General features: G+C 40.0%; 1 pseudogene; it reads right to left on the reverse strand.

Annotated features, from left to right (window-relative positions):
* Window positions 1–1,600: 1,600 nt before the first annotated feature.
* LOC131403405 (olfactory receptor 10C1-like) lies at window positions 1,601–2,545 on the reverse strand (annotated as a pseudogene).
* Window positions 2,546–11,041: the final 8,496 nt, after the last annotated feature.

An 11,041-nucleotide genomic window follows, 5' to 3' on the forward strand; every position in this document is an offset into this window, starting at 1 on the left:
TGTTCAGCACCAAAATACTAATTACAACCCATCACCACACACATGTACTGAAGTATCCCTTTCACCCTCCTCCCTCCCCCCTTCCCCTCTGGTAACCACCAATCCAATCTCTGTCCCTATGTGTTTGTTTATTGTTGTTATTACCTACTACTTAATGAAGGAAATCATACGGTATTTGACCTTCTCCCTCTGACTTATTTCACTTTGCATTATACCTTCAATGTCACAAATGGCTGGATTTCATCGTTTCTTATGGCTGAGTAGTATTCCATTGTGTATATATACCACATCTTCTTTATCCATTCGTCCCTTGATGGGCACTTAGGTTGCTTCCAAGTCTTGGCTATTGTGAATCCATGTCTCTTTACAGTAAGTCTAGTAATCTTTCTAATTTCATCGTGTAAATATTGGGATAATTCTTCCTTCTTCGGAGGGAAATTATGAAGATAAAATAAAAAATACATTTAAAAGCAGCTGTCACTGTTTCTGTCATAGGGCAGACATTCCAAAAACAATTGGTTTGATTTTTATCAGTTACTTATATATGAATGAAAAACAGAATATTTAAAACCCATACGGTGGCCTAGTCTCTGCCAAGATTTTGGTCCGGGCTTTCTCACTAATTTTCTGATATCCTTTGGCAGGTTTTTGACCCTCAATTTACACATCACTCAAGTATGAAAGTTGAACCTGAGCAATAATTTTCAAACGTTGCTCAGCAAACAAGATGGTGCAGGAGGTGGGGAAGAAAAGAGGTGATAGAGTGCGATCAGAGCTTCAGGTCCCTATCTCTACTTTCTATTTCAATCTGTTTCCTACTTTGTACAAGTGTGCTTTATATACGAGACTTGCAAAGCTTTTCATTTGTTTGACGCTTGGTTTAAAAAAAATGTTTTATTTATTCGCTTTTCATTTAATATGGCTCCAGACCATTTCTAAGGTGTATTCCATGGTATTAGAAGAGAATTCAGACAACACCTTCACCCAGTACTTCAGTCTTGCCCCATTAGAGAGTAAATTATTATCTCTAGCTTCCAGCCTCCTGCTCAATGGAATTGTTCTCTCGTCCACTGAGCTACCTTTGATCATATGATAACCCCGGATCACTGGTTTTCACTTTGATAAGCTTTCAGCACATGGCTTACTGCTTCACATTTGAAACTTACACAAGTTAGAATTTTAGTCTCTTTTTTGCCAATCTTGTTTTCCAAAACCTTTTCGATCTTTCTCCGGAAAGCCTATCTTGACAAAAGCCCCTCTCTCAGCTTTATTTGTCTTCTTTCTCTCAGTATTGCACTGTCTCGAAGTTATAAGTTCAGCAAAACCGTTTGCACTGTGTCCCTGTTATTTTCCTCCTTTGTGGTATTTCTGCCAGCACTAGATTGGGATGGAATCAAAGACATATCTCTTTTCTCTGTACATATTCCAACTCTGACTAATCCAGGACTATGTCTTCCTGAGTGGGTGTTTGCAGCATGTTTGACAAATGAGCTGATTGAGTCTTTCACTGACATTTACTTTATCTCTGACCAGATGATCGACTAACCAACTGGTTGGTTCCTACAGTTACCAAGAAGCTGGGCTATGACAATAAAGATTGTCAAGGTTCCTTCAAAATGGTCCTGATCCTGACAGTGACTCTCTTCACGGCCTCTTTTACCTCCTTGTTGCGAAGGGTATAGATGATAGGATTGAGGAAAGGAGTAAGAAGGGCATATACCAAGGCAATACACTTGTCCGTGCCTTCAGGGTGACTCCCAGATGGCCCCACATAAACTATGAAGGCAGAAGCATAAAAGAATGCCACCACAGTTATGTGGGAGGAACAGGTGGAGAAGGCCTTGGCACGGCTGGCAACTGAAGGCAGCTTCAGCACAGCTCTCAGGATACCCCCATAGAGTCCTAAAATGAGCACAAAGTTGCACCCAGTGGCCACACCAATTATTGCCCCATGGACCCGAGCATGCCAGCTTGTGTCCACACATGCCAATCGCATTAGTGGTGCCAGGTCACAAAAGTAATGGGCCACCTCTTTCAAACAGAAGGGCAGAGTGGCTGTGAGACTGGCTGGCACAAGTGCAGCTGAGAAGCCAGCTACCCAAGTGGTCCCTGCTAGCCATAACTGTACCTTTCTGCTCATGAGTGTGTGGTAGTGAAGTGGGTGACAGATGGCAAAGTAGCGATCTAAGGCCATGATACCCAACAGATATCACTCAGTCATGCCCAAGGAATGGAAGACATATAACTGGATGAGGCACACAGCTGATGAGATGGGTGAACGCCCATGGAGCAAGGTATGCAGCAGCGTGGGCACTGTAGTGCTGACGTACCAGAGTTCTAAGAAGGAGAGGACACTGATAAAGAAGTACATGGGTGTGGACAGTCCAGAATCTGCCTGAACCAGGACAATGATGAACAAGTTCCCTGCCAGGGTGAGGAGATAGATGCACAGGGTCCCTGAGAATGCAAGACGTCGCAGAGTTCCAGTGTTAATGAAACCATTAAGGATAAAACTCTGGGTCCATGTGTGGTTGACATTATCCATGATTCCTAGGAAGAACTGGTAGGACAGAGGATTAACTACTTCAGGATTCTTCCCCTATTAGGAAAATTTTCCTAAAGCCAAGAACACTGAATGTGAGCACCTGAAAGGAACTTGACATTATCTAATCAATGCTCCTCACTTTGCAAGAGGAATTGTAGCCTGAAGGCAGAAATGGTTGGACCCATATCATAGAATCTGTTGTTAACAGGGCTGGAACTAGAAACCAAGGCTTCTGATCTCATTTCAACACTTTTCTATGTTATAATATTGCACTCTAGAGACTGAGGAAACTGGATTTCTTCCCTGTACCACCATCAAGAAACAAGAGAGATAGGAAAGTTCCTATTTCTATCCTTCCTATAGTTTCCAATGATAAAATAACCAGCAATATTGGACTGTGGAGAAAAGAAAAATCATCCCCTAAAAGTGACTGTTGAGGCCACTTTCAGGAAGCCTTCAGAAGTTTATAGACTATTCTTATAAGGACTAGAAGAAGAGATGGGAAATGAAAGAAATACAGAAGCTCTGAGAACAGTCCCTAAAATCTCAGGTCCATGGTGCCTGATGATAGTTCGCTCAGCAGACACATTATGTTGTTTTTTTTTTTTTTTTGTAAGAAAGATTATCCCTGAGCTAACATCTGTTGCCAATCCTCCTCTTTTTGCTGAGGAAGATTAGTCCTGAGCTAACATCCGTGCCCATCTTCCTCTACTTTTTATATGGGATGCCACCACAGCATGGTTTGAAAAGCGGTGCATCGGTCCACGCCCAGGATCCCGCAAACTTGATGCGGAGTGAGCAAACTTAACCGCTATGCCACTGGGCCAGCCCCTCAGACACACTATGCTTTTTGAAAGATGATCTCCAAAGGAGACATGCACCAGAAATTCTCAAGGAGCAAAACCATCAGATCAGAAGCCCCAGACAAGAAATCCGGAAGTATAAAATAAAGAGTTTTCTCTAAAGTCAGGGATTTGGCTTTGTGAACTTGCAGTATCACTAACTCACAAAACATTGGGCAAAGCAACTTCTCCTTGCATACCCTCAACTTCTTCTTCTCTACAATAAAAAAGTTTTGAACAGACTCTTTCTGTTTTCTAAGAGTTTTGTAAGACTCTTACAACACAGATCATTTATAGTTCCCTAAATCACTGAAAAATGTTTATGGGTTGTGAGGGGCATCAACACCACTGTCCCCAGGTTTTCCTCCCACACCTCACCTAGGAAATGTCAAAGCCCCTTCCTTGTCCTCTTCTTCAGCTACTCTCATCTCTGCTGCACCATCACTAACCATTACCTGACCGTTTTGAAGATTTTAGGACTTGTAGCATCCTCCTCAGCATTCTTTCTAACACAAGACACTTCCGTACTTATATCTCATGTTCCTGGGAATACTAGCTTCCCAAGGGCTCCTTGCTGTGTGTTCCTTGGGGTTGCTTGGTGTGGCTATCTCTCAACAGGGGTTCCTCTGGGGCAGGAAGTTGGGCACTGGAAATTGAAGCAGATCAGGTCCATCTCTCAAACGACTTTTCTAACCCTTCAACTCTGATTGTTGGGCGCTGGAATCTAACCTCAGGGACATTGTCTCCTCTGAGGCACTGGAAGTTTTTCAAGTCTCATGTAGCTTTCTATGGGGAGACACAATCCATCTTGCATATCTTGTGTACAGATGGAGAGTAACAGGTTGAACACCCAAGAAGTTCTTAAAAATTTAAAAATTTCTTAAAAGGTGCCTTGCAAGGAAATTCTCAATCATCTTCATTTCCATTCAACTCCAATAACAAGAGCTGGATGACCCAAGAGGAGTAAAGCATCAATTTGGCCACTACTAACCTTACTACAGTATGAGAAAGATCAGCAACTCCATCATTTCTTCCTTAACTCTCTTCATCTTCACAACAGTCACCACCACCGCTACCTTCACCATGCCCACTATCATTTATTCATTGAGTTAACCATTATTGGATATCCACTACATGCCAAGCACTGTTCTAAACCACCACCACCACCACCAGTATTGCTATCATCGTTTAAACCATGACTACTATTATTATTATATAGGACATCCACATGATGTGTACCTAGTTTTCCATCATCACTCTCATTTTTATTACCATTAGCATCATATTCATAAAATTTCTGCAGTCAGTATATGGATTCTGACCTTGACTGGACACTATACATATGCATGTACTGGATAGATATAAAGTCCATAGAAATAACGGATTGAAAGCATTAATCCATCAGAGAGTAATAGATTTGCATCATTTGTAGATGCAAATGTGGTTTAACACTTAGAAATCAGAGGCACAGGACAAGATAATAGCAAAGTTAAATTGGCTATCAAGATTTTAACCATAAAAGATTTGCATATAGACCACAGTAATTTAACAGAAATCATTGAATCTCCTCAGATGAACCCAGAAAAATCTTCCTGCAAGAGCTAGAGTTGTTTTAAGAACAGGAAAAGATGATGTTTGATTTTGAGAATTTTACTTTAGAAAATAATATAATCTAAAGACTGGAAGAATCTCTACTTGAATAAAAAAATCTCGGATACTTGGGCAATTGGAAGTTCTCATTCAGTCTTTTCCAGCCTTGCACCTAGATTCCACTTCATCTGAAACACCTGACCTTTCTCCAGGATGGGTGTTTGCAACCACCGTTTGACAAACTTGCTGCATTCCCCACAGTCCCAAACACCAAAACACCCCTAACTTGCAGTCTTATTTATGGATCTGTATGACAGATTCTGAGACAGACTTCCCCCAGGCTTTGCAGTGCCCAATTGTAGGCCCCCACAGCTTGACATTAAAAGAGTATGTTATAATGGCTGTGTGTTTGCCTTCACAAAGCAGTCAACGCAACACAAATATGTGTTAATAAAAAACTTATACATAAACCCAAATCAATGCAAAAATATATGCTAAATATTTAACATTGTTTATGTATAAAGAGTGAGGAATTTGAGCTAAAAGGAGCATGAAGAGAGGAAATAAAAGTTGGGGAGCTCCAAGTTTAGTCTTTGCTTAGCTAATGAAACTGTTTATTTTCTTCTCATGTCAGCCCCCACCAGTAGAGCATTCTCACTTAATATTTATTCTGTATCAGAAATGGAGCAAGAAAAAAGGATAAGTTCTAATGCTTCCATCAAGAAATTCATGATTTAGCACAAGAGACAACTAAGAATTCTTGTTACAGTGTCAAGTGAAGAAAGTAGGATTTCAAAGCATCAATGTTTAACAATATGATTGTTAATATTTGAAAAAAACTTATGTTATAGGTAATGATTATAAAGAATAGATGAATAATTTTAGTAAAATAGTAATGTCATAGGTGATTTTTAATTTGTGTTCATCTAAATATCCTGTATTATGGTTATATTTATATGTAATATTATTTTCCAAGAAAAACATGTGATCCAAAGGCTAGAAAAGGTGTTATCAAAAGCAGCTTAAATAATGTGAGAAGGGAGAAATCACAGTGATTCTATTATTCATGCATTCATCAAATATATTTATTAAATGCTTTCTATTTTCTATACCTCATACTAGGAAAAGTATGAGATGCAGAAAACATAGTCTCTTTCTTCAAGATACTTAATTTGAAGTGAGAGAGACACACTCCAAAATAAGCATTTTAAAACAACTGGGGCATTTAAACATGTGAAAAAATATTCAGCCTAACTCGTAAGATACATGCGACTTTAAATAATTTGAGATGCCTTCCTCACCTTCAGATTGATAAAGATCCAGAAGTTTAAAAACGTACTTTGTTGGCAAGGCTGCAGGGAAACGGACAGTTTCATACATTGCTCATGGAAGTACAAAATAGCAAAATAAAATTAGAGGGAAATTTAGCAATATTAATGTAAACTACACATTCACTTGTGCCCAGCCGTCCTACTTCTAGGAATCCATCTTGCAAATATGTATGCACACATACGTGAAATGATGCATACACAAAGTTACTCATTGTAGTTCTGTTTGTAGAGCAAGACTGGAAGCAACCCATGGGGCACTAACGCAAGCTTTTTCCTGCTTTGAGGATGGGGGTGCTGCCAAGCGGTAGAAAGGCGCAGATGGGCCTGGGTTGGAAAAATACTCTTCTACATATACCATTTATGAATTATTTGATTTTTTAATAATTTAGGTATTTATCTATTGAAACAAATATATTTATTTTTAAAATATATCTCAATATCGTGACGTAATGGAATCACATATCCTGGTTTGCCGAAGTGAGTTCTGGTTAATGCCTGTTGTTCTTGGATAATTATTAATAGTGTCCTGCTTCATTCTTAAAAATATTTGGCCCGAGGGCGTAGCGCTTAAGTTCGCGCGCTCTGCTTTGGCGGCTCAGGGTTCACAGGTTTGGATCCCTGGCGCAGACCCACGTGTCTCTTATCAAGCCACGCTGTGGCAGCATCCCATATAAAGTACAGGAAGATGGACACAGATGTTAGCCCAGGGCCAATCTTCCTCAGCAAAAAAGAGGAGGATTGGCAACAGATGTTAGCTCAGGGCAAATCTTCCTCAAAAAAAAAAAAAAATTTGGGCATTTACTTGGATGATAAACTATGTAAACATCCTGGGTGATAGAATGTTAGCTTTGATGCTACTACAGAGTCTGTGATCTGACTGTGTGTGAGTGTGTGTGTGTGTATATATATATATCATTCTTTGGTCCCTTCCTTCTTCCATGTTGACATCAATTTTATCACTCTAGAATAAGAGAAATAAGTATATATACTTATTTCTATATACTATACATACGTATTTATATACATTATTTATATACGTATATATATATTTATTTCTCTTCTTCTAGAGTGATAAAACTGATGTCAACATGGAAGAAGGAAAGAGCCAAAGAGTTGGCCCTGAGACATCCACCCCAATGTGTCACATTGATGCATTGCTTCTGACTTCTTTTCACATCACAGCAAAAGAAAAAAGTGATAATATTTGTATAACACACTGAAGTGAACTAGAAAGGCTGCTTCTTGACAAATGCAAACTGTCCAGGACCTGTAATTTCCTCAGGCTTGATCTTGTCACTCAAAGGGAGGGGCAGGGAGGTCAGTAACTCAGCTTACCTAATATCTATATGTGTTGGGAAGCTCTGCTCTAAGGAATATCTGCAGAGAAAGACCTCAGAAGGTTTTAGAGAATAAAAATTGTGAAGTAAAAGGGAAGATGAGTCTAGACCACTGAACTGATTTAAAAAAGGGGAATGACTTCTGGTGGGGTTATAGGAAGGGTACTTACTCTCTGCCATCCTTATTTGATCTTTAGGAGTCCAGTCATTCATCCAGCCATTTGTTCATTTATTCACAAATGAATGAGTATGTCAGGCTCCATACTGGAAATCAATGACAAGATATATGCTTCCTTGACTTATTAGATAGTTACTCACATCCTCACAACAGTATTGTAAGCCCTAAGGCTCACTGCACTGCGTTAATTAATATGACCCAAGAAACTGCCAGTGATTCTTTTGGACTACCACCAGGGCATGTGCTGGTCAAGCAGTATTTTGCTGCTCCCATGAGCATCCCTCAATGAAGACAAGTTGAGATAACCCCAGTGCAGGAGAACAAAATAGTAAGAAAAAGGTAGGGACCCCAAAGCCATGCCTTATGAGATAGTATAAATTTCACAAGGGCAGGGAGAAATACATAGGATGTTCCAGAGTGCTTTTGGACACCTGGGCTCAAAGAAGATGCTTGATTTGGAGCATTACCAATTCTACTGTCCCACATGTGACTAAAATATGAGACATGTAAAACTAGACATACTCAAGGAAAGAAATTCGATTGTGGAAATTTATGTGGCAAATTTGAAGTAATAATGCTATCTTATATATATTGTTTACTATTCTATATGCTTTGCATGTATAGTATAATTTAACCCTTATAAGAATTCTTTAAATAAGGTTCTACTGTTGTCCCCATTTTACAGATGAGGAAACTGAAGAACAGGGAGGTTAAGTAAATTGTCCGAGTTCATGCAGCAAGAAAGTGATAGAGACAATGATTGAATTCAGGGAGACAGGCTTCAAAGTCCCTTCTCTAACCACTACACTGCCCTGCCTCTGGAATAATAAGGTTTATTATATTTACGGAGCACGTCTTAAGTGTCAGCAACACTTAAGTGTTAGGCATTTTGCATATTTGGTTCTTTTTAATCTTTATAGTACTGTGTGGTGGAGATCATTATAGTTTTTTTTTTTTTAGTACGAGAAAACAGTTGTTCAGAGAGAGGTTAAGTTTTTTACTCCAAATCATATAAACAAAAAGTGGTAAAACTGGGTTTTGGACCAACACCTTCCCTCTCTGTTCTGGATATTTAGATCTTACCCATCTGGGTCTAGTTCAAATCGTGCTTTCTTTAAGAAGTGTTGCAGTCATGGAATGAAAACTCCCTAAGCAGGAAGGAATGTGAGCAGTCGTCCACTCCAGCCTTTGGTTTGGCAGAGAGAGAGAATGAGACTGAGGAAGTCTTGCCAAGGTCACCAGCCCCTTGGAGTGGATCTGGAGTTGAATCCATGTCTCTTTACTATAAGTCCAGTAATCTTTCTATTTTTATTTTTACAGAAAAACAATTAAAAACAATTTTATAAAGAGCAGTCATGACTCAAGCAGTGACCTGTCTCTGCCACGTTCCAGTCATGTCTTAGTCACTAATGAGCTGGCATCCTTCGCAGGTCATATTGCCTCCTTGGCCCTCAACTCGCTCATCTGTAAAGTAAGAAGATTGAACTAAATCATCTCAGCAGAGGAACTAGTTGGGGAATCAAGGTAGAAAAGAGGGCATAGGGAATAGCCAGGGCTTCTGGTGCCCATTTCTACTTTCTATTTCAGTCTGTTTTCCGCTTTGTACTACCTGCTTTATATACTATGGTTCTAATGCTGTTTGTTTGAAAATATGGTATCAGATTTCCTGGTTGTCTTCTTCAATACTTCGAGAAAGCTAGGTCCACTTCTTTGCTAGGGTTATGCAGCAATTGCTGAACTAATGTGAAGAAGGAAAGAACATTCCTAGTTCCAGGTTACCTGCCTGTGGCAGACATAGACAAAGGTGCATTCTGAACAGGTAATGCAGTTCAGTGCTCTCATCAAAAGAGTCAACAAGACTAGGGCCTCAGCCTTCAGGGTTGAGGTCCAGGAACCAAGGGCTGGATGATGGCCTAACCTAATTTAAAACTCCTACTAATGGTGAGGAACAGAGAGGATGGGGAAATTGGGATAGGGTCTGAGACTCCTGATATACTAATTAATCTTCTGTTTCTGCTATGTCTAACACAGAAACTGGGTATTTTAAGAGAATAAAGATGAGTCTTTTAGTAGATCCGGGTGTCACAGGTCAGGCGAGGTAAAATCGGGGTAACGATGAGCTTTAACATTTTCTAAATCTATTATCTTTAATTGTGCCTCCCATTCCACTCCCCTCCCCCTTATATGCCTTCCTTTCCCTCCATTTTAGGCAGCTACTAGTTATTGAACTCATCCCCTTACCTAGCCTATATTAGTCCTTTATCCAAAATGTCCTCCTCTCCCTCTCCTCACTTAGGCATGAACATGATCCATCATTTTTGCTGTAATTCTAGAATAGTCATATAGTCTTTCTGAGCTTCAGTTTACTCATGTATAAGTTTATATACCCACTTTAGTGGGCACTCAATAAATAGTATTACTGCTATTACTAGTAATTTGTTGGCAATAAATATATGTATTGAATTAAATTACTGATGGTTGGTCTGAATGGGCTAAAGGATTAGGCAGTTTGGAATGTCATTGCAACTGATCTTAATTGATAAGGGCTGGAAAGCCCCCTACCAGTATAGTCAGTCTCCTAATGTGCCCTGCCTTGCCTCAGTGGGGAGGCACTATTGAAATGTGAGAGTGCTTGATGAGTATTAAAGACCTGTACCAAGGTATGGGGCCTGGAGAAATTCTGTACATGGAGAGGAATCCAGACAGCATAGGTACCTCTGCTCAGAGGCTAGCAGCAGATGACCCTGGCAATCTTTGAGCAGTGTGTCCAAAACAAGTCTTAAATATCCATTCCTCTCGTTCTCAGTTAAATCTCAGGCAGTTGTATTGAACTTTCACAGCCTTAGCCAATCCAGGCTTCTGCTTCCACTTCCTTTTGATCAAGCAGAGGAGCCATGGACCCACTGCTGAGTTATCACTGCCACACAAAGCCTCTTTGAAGGACCTAGAGATGTAGCTATACTGTAGGGAAGCATGAGATCCAGACCTATCTAGCTAAGGAAATCCTCCCACAAAACTTTTCTTCTGAGCAACTCAGGGGAACAGAGCAAAGCACTAACAAGTTTGCTAATGAGAAGGCAAATAAACGGCTTAATTGAGCTGGGGAAGCCAGAGGGTGAGACAGGGGAACTGTTCCCAGGAGGGGGCTGTGCCTGTTTAATGAAACACAGCTTCAACTACAATAATGATCAGTATTTTGTCTGCAGAGACTTCCCCCT

Source organism: Diceros bicornis, chromosome 4 (genome assembly GCF_020826845.1).
Source record: "Diceros bicornis minor isolate mBicDic1 chromosome 4, mDicBic1.mat.cur, whole genome shotgun sequence".
In the NCBI taxonomy this organism is placed as follows: Eukaryota; Metazoa; Chordata; class Mammalia; order Perissodactyla; family Rhinocerotidae; genus Diceros; species Diceros bicornis.